Below are 12,251 nucleotides of genomic sequence, written 5' to 3'. Positions count from 1 at the left end.
GCCCTGGAGTCAGGAGGACCTGAGCTCAAATCTGACTTGAGATACTTACTGTGTGACCCTGGGTATGTCACTTAACCCTGATTGCCTCCCCTCCAAGCCAATTTGGTCTCACCATTTGGGCCCCACTGACTTCCTCACTTCTAGAATAAAGTGGTTGGAATAGACCACCTCCAAGATTCCTCCCCGTCCTAAATCTCTGATATTGTCTGTTATTTTGAGCAAGGTGCCTTGCTAGACCAAAAGATATATAGAAAAACTCATCTTCTAATGAGGAGAAAGGGAGAGAGGCAACCTTCCCGTTCTACAAATCCACCTACAGGCAATCAAGCCAGTTTGGCTAAAGTATCTGGAGGGAGAGATGGGAGGCAGCTGATGCTAGACATGCTAATTCTCCATCAGTACCTGCCCTCAGACCATCATGGAGATAGTCAAAGCTGTTGAATTCAAGGCCCTCGGGGATAGCAGTGGTACCCAGATTTTTGTCCTTGCTTCTAGCCTGGCTTCCACAGTCATCAAAGAGGAGAACAATCATTGCAAAAGAGGGACTCACTTTCCTCAATGCTACCAACATCACCTACTCCCCAACCATCCATGGTCTTACAGTAGCAGCACCTGGTAAAGCCCCATTTCTGTCCCACCATCATCTCAGGAAGCAGCTTCTGTGAAAAGTGGCTTGGAAACCATATCTATGGTGTTTTAGCCACAGCTACTGAAGATTTAGAAAAAGAGAGTTCTCCCACCACCAAAGTTTGTGATCAAATCAAATAGTTCAACAGTAGAAACTATTGTCTCCCAACCCACACTCAAACTGGAAGACTGGATCACTAGAACATAACTGCTGCATCTTCCCTCAGGGGATCTGAGTTAGAGATTGGTTTTTCCTCTACCATAGCTCATGAGCCCCCACCAGTGTGTTCCCTCCCATCATAGTTATCTGTTGATATCAATTAGTTAGCCAGACATTTAGAAAAGGGTATTTACTAAGATCATAGAGTAAGAATAATTGATATAAAACATCCTCCCAACAATATCAGTCTCACACACACACACACACACACACACACACACACACACGCACTTATCTACAATTATCTACAAAATATATTTAAAGGTGTACCGGGAAGTCCTTTGTCCCATATAATCTCCCTCACCAGCTGGCAGAGTGCCCGAATAGTTGTTCATCATTAGAGAGTGTTTGCCAGGAGTCTTGAAGGTTTTCCTGAGAAGTGGCTCTGGCTATAATGTAACCACACCTTGAACCTTTAGCAGTCTGAGTCATGAGAAGATTAATGCTGGGCTGAGCCAGGCCCAGGAAGAACTCCAGATAGGCCCTGGAGGTAGGAATAGAACCGGTTGAGGGGAGAGGTGCAGAAAAGGGAGGGAGCAGAAATTTCTGCCAGCCCAAAGGCATGATCCTGAATGGGACAATGCTTAGACTAATAACCACCTGGTGAATAGAACTGATTTATACCCAGTAAAAGTGACTTTCCCGTCCCATTATCTCCATTAATCCTTAAAATTAAGGTTTTCCCAGTGTAGTTGCTACCCAGGTTCCTTGCCACCTTTTTGTTTTTTAACAGTTGAGGAAACAGGTTCACAGGCTCAAGGATCACAGGTCTAGATCTGGAAGGGACCATAAACATTACTGAATCTAACTCCCTTTACAGAGGTGGAAACTGAGGTCAGGTTGGTTAAATGACTTGCCCAAAGTCACACAGTAAATAGCAGAGCCTATACTTGGGCCTGAGTTCTCTAGTTCCAAATTCAGTGCCTTTTCTACTACTATGCCACAGTTCCCTCAGAGAGATTTACCCAAGTTCACACAACTCATAAGAGGAAGAAAGGGAGGATTTGAACCCAGAATTTCCGACTCCAAATCAAACTCAATAGGAACACAGCTGGAACTGATTTCAGGTGAATTTTTCACTTTTTTTCCTTACAATGAAAAGGTGACTTGGAGCAGAGAGGGATAAGGCATATTAGGAAAAAGCAAAAAAAATATAATGAAAGAGAGGATGGGGAGGAAAGAAGGGGAAAAAAGAAATTTACATGATAATTTTACTGTATATTTGAAAGGAATAGCAAGTTGTGCTATAGTAACAATAGATTTGTAGTTTCATGAACAATTATCTTTTTTAATTGTACTATTAGAGAAATGCTTCTTTTATCCTGTCAATTAAAAATAAATTCCATTTTTTTTAAAAGAAAAGGAAAACTACAATCAGCTAAAATAGACTTGCTGATAGAGGGACTGAACTTGGCACTAGGAAAATGTGTTTGAATACTGCCCCTCGGGAATTTGCTAGATGTGTGGTACTGGGCAAGTCATTCAATCCCTCTCTGCCTCAGTTCTCCTCTGAGGGCATTGTACTTTATTCCAGTTCCAATCTCGCATTCTGGAAAAAGCAAGCCAGAGAAGACAAAACCACTTCCCACGTGGATCTCCAATCTCCTTATCCTCACACACTACTTCCCTTTCCCCTCCCATACACACATTGTTGTTTTAGTTGTTTGGTTGCCGCAGTCATGCCCTATTCTTTGTAAGCCCACGTGGGCTTTGCTATTTCCTTCTCCAGCTCATTTGACAGATGAGAAAACGGAGGCAAACAGGGTGAAGTGACTTGCCCAGGGTTACATCTAGAAAGTATGTAAGATCACATTTGAATTCAGGTCTTCCTGATTCCAGGTCTGGTACTCTATAAGTTAGCTGCACTATTAAACTGCCCCAGATCCATACATACCCAGACATATAAGCCAGATATAACGACACAATCTGATGGTGAAATAATAAGTCATGGTGATGGGCTTCTAAATCATCTTAGATATTGGTACATCTACTCGGTCAGTGGCTTTCTCCTTATTTTGTCTTGGGACCAAGGTTTTCGGTCTAAGGAAACTTTGACTAACGTGGCCCCTAGGGTATAGGGCTTGGTTTGAACTAGGTCAAGTCAAAAGGGGAAACTGTCTTAACCTGGAGGAGAGAAAAATGGAGTGCTAATTAGTGTTTCTAGATCACTTCTGAGAAATTCAGAACACTTTCCTACCTTTGTCATAGGGACGGAGAACTACAGCTGGGTTCTAAGCGACAGACCCGACCACTGCTCTCTTTGTGGTACCCTGCTTCCTCCAAAGTCATTGACTTCCAGAAACCAGGTATGAATGAAGAAGTCTTGGGTTTCTTCTTAATGGGAATAATCTGTGCCAACCCAGATTGGGACACCTCTGTGCCTTGGAAGAAGACTTTAGAAATCTGCTGTAACTCAAAACAAGTCACCATATTATGGCCAGCTCAGATGAAACTCTGAATTGATGCGGTTGGTCCATGAATGACACAGTTGGTCCCATCAGAGTTTGGGTTCTGCGGATCTCTCCTTCAAGAAGCTACAGCAACCTTTGGTCATCTCTCTGTCACCACGAGCCACCAAGGTAGGACTCAGGGTAGGAGAGGGAGTCTCTATTTTCACAGATGCTTTTGATGAGAGATAGTGATAGGGATTAACCCTGTGAGTTCGTGGCTATAGGAAAGTCCTGGGTGAGGAGATTCCCTCTACTGCTCCTCAGTACCAGCTCTGTCATTTATTTATTTATTTGTTCATTTATTTATTTTTAGGTTTTGGCAAGGCAATGGGGTTAAGTGGCTGCCCAAGGCCACACAGCTAGGTCATTATGAAGTGTCTGAGGCCAGATTTGAACTCAGGTTCTCCTGACTCCAGGGCCGGTGCTCTATCTACTGCGCCACCTAGCCACCCCCCCCCCCAAATTCTGTAATTTATAATCTTATAGCATTGCCTAAAGTAGATAACAGAGCACAGAGAGCATAGGTCTCAATAGGGATTAAATTGTAATTGAGAAATAGCAAAATAAATACAAACACAATAGGCCACAGATAATCTTGACATAGGATTTTAGAGCCACATGGATCTCTGTGACCCTGAGTGAGCACGTTTCTAGTTGAGTTTGACACGGCTGCCCCCGGGGTTAAGTGACTTGTCCAAAGTCATGCTGCCATTCTATGTTAAAGGCAAGACGACCTCAACTCTTTCTAAGGTCCATGCCAGCTCCCAGTCTACTAGGGCACTGCTGATGTGTGGGGATTCATGAATACGGGAAGGATCTTGGGGGGGGTCATCATTTCTGGAACTCCCAGTGTGTGGAGTCCCTCCACCAATAGGAATAGCCCCTCAGTCTACAACTCAGTATAGAAGCTCCAGGGAATTATTTAAAATGCAGAAAGATGAAGTGACTCGCCATGCCCACTCCGAGCCGGGCAGAGCCTCTGCCTCTGCCTCTGCCTCTGCCTCTGTCTGTCTCTGCCTCTGTCTCTGTCTCTGCCTCTGTCTCTGCCTGTCTCTGCCTCTCTGTCTCTGCCTCTGTCTCTGTCTCTGTCTCTGTCTCTGCCTCTGCCTCTGCCTCTGTCTGTCTCTGCCTCTCTCTCTGTCTCTGCCTCTGTCTCTGTCTGTCTCTGTCTCTGCCTCTGTCTGTCTCTGCCTCTGTCTCTGTCGCTGCCTCTGCCTCTGTCTCTGTCTCTGCCTCAGTCTCTGCCTCTGTCTCTGCCTCTGTCTCTGTCTCTGCCTCTGTCTCTGCCTGCCTCTGCCTCTCTCTCTGTCTCTGCCTCAGTCTCTGCCTCTGTCTCTGTCACTGCCTCTGTCTCTGTCTGTCTCTGTCTCTGTCTCTGCCTCTGTCTCTGCCTCTGTCTCTGTCTCTGCCTCTGTCTCTGCCTGTCTCTGCCTCTCTCTCTGTCTCTGCCTCTGTCTCTGCCTCTGTCTCTGCCTCTGTCTCTGCCTCTGTCTCTGCCTCTGTCTCTGTCACTGCCTCTGTCTCTGTCTCTGCCTCTCTCTCTGTCTCTGCCTCTGTCTCTGCCTCTGTCTCTGCCTGTCTCTGCCTCTGTCTCTGCCTCTCTCTCTGTCTCTGCCTCTGCCTCTGTCTGTCTCTGCCTCTGTCTCTGCCTGTCTCTGCCTCTCTGTCTCTGCCTCTGTCTCTGCCTGTCTCTGCCTCTCTCTCTGTCTCTGCCTCTGTCTCTGCCTCTGTCTCTGTCTCTGTCTCTGTGTCTCTGTCTCTGTCTCTGCCTCTCTGTCTCTGTCTCTGTGTCTGTCTCTGCCCCTGTCTCTGCCCCTCTCTCTGTCTCTGACTCTGTCTCTGTCTCTGCCTGTCTCTGCCTCTGTCTCTGCCTGCCTCTGTCTCTGTCTGTCTCTGCCTCTCTCTCTGTCTCTGCCTCTGTCTCTGTCTCTGTCACTGCCTCTGCCTCTGTCTCTGTCTCTGTCTCTGTCTCTGCCTCTGTCTCTGCCCCTGTCTCTGCCTCTCTCTCTGTCTCTGCCTCTCTGTCTCTGACTCTGTCTCTGTCTCTGTCTCTGTCTCTGCCTCTGTCTCTGCCCCTGTCTCTGCCTCTCTCTCTGTCTCTGACTCTGTCTCTGTCTCTGTCTCTGCCTCTGTCTCTGCTCCTGTCTCTGCCTCTCTCTCTGTCTCTGACTCTGTCTCTGTCTCTGCCTGTCTCTGCCTCTGTCTCTGCCTGCCTCTGTCTCTGTCTGTCTCTGCCTCTCTCTCTGTCTCTGCCTCTCTCTCTGTCTCTGCCTCTGTCTCTGTCTCTGTCACTGCCTCTGCCTCTGTCTCTGCCCCTGTCTCTGCCTCTCTCTGTCTCTGCCTCTGTCTCTGTCTCTGTCTCTGCCTCTGTCTCTGCCTCTGTCTCTGCCTCTCTGTCTCTGCCTCTCTGTCTCTGCCTGCCTCTGTCTCTGCCTCTGTCTCTGCCTGTCTCTGCCTGTCTCTGCCTCTCTGTCTCTGCCTCTGTCTCTGCCTGTCTCTGCCTCTGTCTCTGTCTCTGCCTGTCTCTGCCTGCCTCTGCCTGCCTCTGTCTCTGCCTCTGTCTCTGCCTGTCTCTGCCTCTGTCTGTCTCTGTCTCTGACTCTGTCTCTGACTCTGTCTCTGTCCCTTTCTCTGCCTCTGCCTCTGCCTCTGTGTCTCCCTCTGTCTCTGCCTCTGTCTCTGCCTCTGTCTGTCTCTGCCTCTGTCTCTGCCTCTGTCTCTGCCTCTGTCTCTGCCTCTGTCTCTGCCTCTGTCTGTCTCTGTCTCTGACTCTGTCTCTGTCTCTGTCTCTGCCTCTGCCTCTGCCTCTGTCTCTGCCTCTGTCTCTGCCTCTGTCTGTCTCTGCCTCTGTCTCTGCCTCTGTCTCTGCCTCTGTCTCTGCCTGTCTCTGCCTCTGTCTGTCTCTGTCTCTGACTCTGTCTCTGTCTCTGTCTCTGCCTCTGCCTCTGCCTCTGTCTCTGCCTCTGTCTGTCCTTCACAGCCATCCACACAGTCCCACGGATCTAGAGGCGGAGATGGATGTTTAGACGCGGAGTCGGGGTTAGGGTGAGGGTTCGAGTCTCGCCCCGAGCTGAGCAGAGCGACGGCGGGGGTCCAGCATCCCGACTTCCTCCGACCCCCGGGGAGACAAAGACGGGCAGGGCGCGCCGGGCGGCCCTCAAGGGGCTCCCAGTCCCCCGGGCCCAGCGCGGCCTGCCACCCCGGAGCCGCCCGCCGCCCCTCCCCTCCTCCTCCCCGGCCGCTTCCCCTTTTGTCTGAGCGGGAGCCGCCCCCGGGCCGGGCCGGGCAGACCGGCCCCCGCGGCCCTCCCGTGCCCGGCCGCCGCGCGGCCAGGAGCCGGGGCCGGGGGCGGCCGGACGCCCCCTCCCGGGCGGGGCGGGGCCCGGCGGGGCGGAGCCTCTGGCCACCGCCTCCTCCTCCTCCTCCTCCTCCTCGGGCCGCCCCCCGTGCGCCCCCCCCCCCCCCCGGCCTGACTCCGGGCTGTGCGGCAGCCTCCTCCTCCTCCTCCTCCTCCTCCCCTCCTCCTCCTCCTCCTCCCCTCCTCCTCCTCCTCCTCCCCTCCTCCCCCGCCCCCCGGCCCCGGAGGGAGGGGCGGGCAGGGAGGCGGGGAGGCCAGCTCTGGCGAGGCCGGCCGGGCGGCCAGGCGGGCCCGCAGCGAGGAGGACAGCGCCCTGCCCGGGCGGCCCGGCGCCGCCGCTGCCCATCGGCTGCTGAGAGGCGGCGCGGCCCGCGGGGAGGTGAGCGGCCGGGGCCGGGGGGCAGCAACAAAGGAGGGGGAGGCGGGGGGCATTGTCCTTGAGCTGCAAGATGTGCGCGCGGGGGGCTGGGCCGGGCACAGCCCCGGAGGACGCCCCTTGCCCCCCGGCCGTGCCAGGGCGCGCTGCCGCCGCTCTTTGTTAACCGGGGCCGAGGGGCTGCGGCCACCGGCGCCCCCCACCCCGGGCCCCGGGAGGATGCGGAGGAAGGCTGCTGCAGCTCAGCATCCTCCCCGGGGCCCCGGCCCGGCCCGGCGGGGGGAGGAGGCCGGCTTGGCCCCTTCCCCCTCCCCCCTGCCAGATGCTGGCGACTCTGGCGGGGCCCGCGGTCCCCGAGGGCCCCGGGACACCATGAGACAGCAGAATCCCTCCCCTGGCAGGGCTGGGGGCCTGGCGCCCGCGGCGCGCTGGGCAGACGGCCGCGCTGACCAGGCCTCGGACCCCCGGGTCCCTCCCTGGCCGCCGGGGCGGGGGCGCACACTTGTGGCAGGAGTCCCCGGGGAGTCCTGCCAGCCGGGCCGGGGGCCTTCGGGTCCCCCAGAAAGGTTGGCCAGCCCCGGCGATGAAAGGCCGGCTGGTGATGGAAACCTGCTCGGGCGGCTGGGTTCCTCCCGCTCAGCTCCCTGGGGCCTCAGTTTCCCCTCAGGGCTGCTGACTCAATGACAAGCATTGCCACCCGGCTTGGGTGGACATCATGGTGGAAAAGAGTGGCGGAACCTAGAAATCTTTTTCCTCTTTGAGTTCGCCAGGGATGACTGGAGGGCCCGGCTGGTCACCGCTAACGGTGGAACAGCAAGGGTGAGGCTGGGGGGAAATCGGGGGGGGGCAGGAGCTGGACCCCAAAGGGGGCCGCTCCTCCGGCCCCTGGAACCCTGCCCTCCCACCATGTTCTCTTCATCTGCAGCAGTCTCAGGATGGAGCTCAGGAAAGCAAAACATGGCCAGTCTTGCCCTGCCCTCAGACTCTGGGACAGAGAAGGGGAGCGGTGTGGGCCCGGCTTTGAGATCTGCCTCTGACGCTGGGCACCCGCGTGCGTTTGCAAAGGCCACTTCGCCTCAGTGGCCTCATCTGCACAGTGGAGAGACTGATCTCCAGGCTGGCCCGAGTTTTTCCCAAGGCTAGCTGCAGGACACTAGAGTTGGAGAAGCTTTGGGGCAGGAGTGGCCATGATTCATCCCGCATCTTCTGATTCCAAATTCCACATGCATGTGGCGGCTTCTCCTTCCGGGGGCCCAGCCAGACTTGGTCTGTGAGCTTCTATTCAGTATGTGCCTGGACAAGTCACTTCGTTTCCTCGGGGTCCCTGGTTTTCTCAGCTGTTAAAGGAGGACAATGCTCTAAATGGTCTCACGAGTCGCTACCGCTTCTAAAGCATGGCACCTCATTGGACCTCAGTTTCCTTCTCTGTAACATGAAGGGGTTGGACTAGATGGTCTTTCCATTCGAGATGGATACTCCCATGATCCTTTTCTCTCTCTCTCTCTCTCTCTCCTCTAGGGGGCTGGCCAACCTGAACTGGGGGTGGGGGATTGGGATTCTCTGGGTGCTGAGTAGAGGAAGTGAAGGGTGCTCTGGAATGAGAAAAAACTGCAGTTCTACTCTTTCTAGTTGGGAAGTTTGGCTGGGCGAGTCTTTGGCCTCCTGCCCAGTGCTTCTTGGGTAACATTCTCCCATTGTGCATCTGCCCCCAGGAATGGGAATTTGCTGCTTTGTTCATTCACCAAGCCTCTCTGGATGGTTGTGAGCTCGACTTGGCCGGAGGTGCCATAGACTTTCTCAGTGATGGTCAGTGTTCTCTGCACACAGCCACCAGATGAATTGTTCCTAAAATACCACTTTGGACATGCCACTCTCCTCTTCAGTGGCTCCCCATCCCCCCAAGGGAAAAGTCAAAAGTCCCCGATCTGACATTCAAGGCTCTCTACAGTCTGATTCTACCACCTCTTTCTAGCTTGATCTAATGGTCCCCAATGTGGGCTGGTCTTCTCTTCCTTGGGGAGTGTGGCCCAGTGGGAAGAACAGGTCCTGGGTTGGGAGCCAGACTCTTCTCTTGCTCTATGACAATGGAGTCACTTAGCTTCCCCAAGCCTTAATTCCAAATAGAAGATTTGGAATAGGGGTGTCTTTCAACTCTAGGTCCAGGTCTTATGACTCTCACTGCCCCTAAATGGGCCATTCTTGTTACTATCTTGGAACCTTTGAGGCCAGGCTTTGGAATGTCCTCCACCTGTGTGCATGTGCTCTCTCTCTCTCTCTCTCTCTCTCTCTCTCTCTCTCTCTCTCTCTCTCTGTCTCTCTGTCTCTCTGTCTCACTATTGCTCACTTCCTTTTTTCTCTATCTCTCTGTGCCTTTCTGTCTCTTTTCTCTCCCTGTCTCTCTCCTATATTTCTCACCTCTCTCTCCCTGTTTCTCACTTCCCTCTCTTACATCCTTATCTCCCTGTCTCTCTCTTCTCTTTATCTCTCACTTCTCTTTTTGTCTCTCTTCCTCTCTCTCTCCTCTCTGTTTCTCACTTCCTTCTCTCTCTTACTTCCTTATCTCTCTTTCTCTTGCCTCTCTCCCTGTCTTTCTTCTTTCTTCATCTCTCATTTCTCTCTCTCCCTCTTTCTTTCTCTTTCTCACTTTCTTCTCTTTCTTTCTCATTTTTCCTCATCTCTCTGTCTCCTTCTCTCTCTCTCTCTCTCCATCTCTTACCTCTCTCTGTCTCTCTGATCTACTGATCCACCCATTCTACAAGGCCAAGTTAAATCTCACCTCCTCCATTCTGTCATCCCTGACCTCCCCAAGCCAATGACATCTTTTCTTTCTCAGAATTCTTATGGAACTTCCTGTCTGTGCAGAGAGAAAAAAAAGAAGATTGAGAGAAAAAGGTCCTTGACTCTGATACTTATTACCTATCTGACCTTGGACAAAATACTTTCTTCTGGGCCTCAGTTTCTTCCTCTATAAAATAAAGGGGCTGTACTAGCTCATCTTCTGACTTTAAAATCTATGATCTGTTGTTGAATAAAGTAGATTTATTGGATATTTGTTGGATACTTATCAATCCTTTTAAAATTATGCCACTTATGGTATCTTGGTGACGCCAGCTCTGTATTCAGGCCTAATCCCCTAAAAGAAGCACTGATTTCAAAAGTTAAAAAAATGAAATGAAATAAAACCAGCCTGATTGTAACTAGATTATATATTTCCTAAGAATAGAAAAAAAGCAGAAAAGAACTGTGCTGAGGATAAGAATACACTGATTCCTAAGACTATAGACTTTTGAGTTAGAAAGCTGTCTAGTCCAACCCCTTTATTTTACAGGCAGAGAAATTGAGTCCCAGAGAGGTCAAGCGATATGGGATCCTAGATGTGGGAGGGACCTCAGGGGGCATCTAGTCTAACACCCTCATTTTGCAGATGGGGAAAGGCACTTAAGTAACTTGTCCAAGATTACACAGGTGATTTCAAAGGTGAGATCTGAACTCAGGTTTTTCGACATCAGAGATTGAATACTTTCTACAAGTCCTGAGTGGAACAGTCATAGATAGGAAATGTGGAATTCCTGGCAAACAAATCTATGATCCTCATAATCAATTGGTTCCCTATAACCTGGCAAGGGAGGAGAGCCCAGCACAGTGGGTAGACTGCCATAAAGGAATTATGGGAGGATGTAGAGTCAGGGAATTTAAGAGTTGGGGGTGAGTAGTAATTTGCATCTTTGAAATGTGCTTTTACCAATGGGATTGCAGACCCACCAAAATATGATGATTCTGATCGTAGACGTCTCCTTTAAGAAAAGTGATGGAACTTTATAACCTTTCTTCTTAGAAGACTTTCTCTCATCCCTATTCATTCAGTTTCCTGACCATGTTTTATGTAGAAATGATAGGCAGCATTTATTTATTTATTTATTCATTTATTCATCCATCCATTCATCCACTCATTTATTTATTTATTTATTTGCTTGTTTATTTGCTTGCTTACTTACTTATTCATTCATTCATTTGTTTGTTTGTTTGTTTGTTTGTTTATTAGGTTTTTGCCAGTCAAATGGGGTTAAGTGGCTTGCCCAAGGCCACACAGCTAGGTAATTATTAAGTGTCTGAGACCAGATTTGAACCCAGGTACTCCTGACTCCAAGGCTGGTGCTTTATCCACTACGCCACCTAGCCGCCCTGATAGGTAACATTTAAATAATATTTTAAGGTTTACAGACACTGTACATATGACATCTCACTCAGCACCTCAGAAATAGGTGCTATGTTATCCTTATTTTACAAATGAGGATACTGAGGCAGTCAGAGGTTAAGTGACTTTCCAGGGTCACACAGCTAGTATAAATCTGAGACAGAATTTAAACTCAAGACTTCCTGACTCAAATCTGGCAGTCTGGGTTTTCTGCTTGCTTAATAGATGAAAGAGCAGTATTAGTAGACCTCCTCATACCCTTTCCCCCCAGAAATTGATAATGTTATGATCCTAGGCATGGGAGAAGATTTGGTAAAGGAGCAAAGAAGAGACTTCTCAGGGTGGGGTTTTTGGACATAGACCATAGGCTGGGTTTCAAAGAAAGGAAATAATCAGGTTTTAGCAGAGAGGGTAGGGTGAGCATTCTACTTAGGGGAAATAGCATGAGCAAAGACTTGAAGGTGGGAAGAAGCAAAGCTATTGACAGGAGATGATAAGGAGAGCTATTTATCCAAAATACCTTCTATCCTTTTTCAACTGTGTCGCTCTCTTTTTGACCCCATTTAGGGTTTTCTTGGCAAAGATACTGGATTGGTTGCCATTTCCTTTTCCAGCTTGGTTGACAGATGAGGCAACTGAGATAAACAAGCTGAAGTGACTTGCCCAGGGTCACTCAGCTAGTCAGTGTCTGAGTCTGGATTTGAACTCATGTCTTTGTGGCATTCTATTCACTGCACCCCCCCCCCCCCCAGCTACCCTGGGTATGGAGCATATAGAGACCTACAATAGAGGATCAGGGGAAGATGTTGGGCAGATGAATGTTAAATACTTGTCTTTGATCCTCAGTACCTTGCCTGGTGCCCTTAGGAGTTTTGCTTAATCCATACTAATTGGTTGTTTGGTAAAGTTGGTGAATTTAAAGAAGCCACGTGGGTGATAAAGCCGCCATGGCCCAAACACAGAGCTTTTGCAAGGAAATAGCTAGCATTTCATATGAGTTCCTTGGGGAACACCAGTGTTTTCAG

The 12,251-nt window shown here is 50.5% G+C and overlaps 1 protein-coding gene across 3 annotated transcripts in view; it reads left to right on the top strand.

Moving 5' to 3' along the window:
* The first annotated feature begins 6,986 nt into the window (after positions 1-6,986).
* The window catches only part of CLIP2 (CAP-Gly domain containing linker protein 2), a 123,933-nt gene continuing 118,668 nt past the window's right edge, over positions 6,987-12,251 (top strand). For all 3 annotated transcript variants that reach the window (XM_074189377.1, XM_074189376.1, XM_074189375.1), the window contains exon 1: positions 6,987-7,034. The gene's annotated coding sequence lies outside the window, so the exon portion shown is untranslated. The remainder of the gene's footprint in view (positions 7,035-12,251) is intronic.

This window comes from Macrotis lagotis, chromosome 5 (genome assembly GCF_037893015.1).
Source record: "Macrotis lagotis isolate mMagLag1 chromosome 5, bilby.v1.9.chrom.fasta, whole genome shotgun sequence".
NCBI classification, from domain to species: Eukaryota; Metazoa; Chordata; class Mammalia; order Peramelemorphia; family Peramelidae; genus Macrotis; species Macrotis lagotis.
Note: the sequence above shows the minus strand (reverse complement) of the source record. Positions and strands in the feature narration are given on the sequence as shown.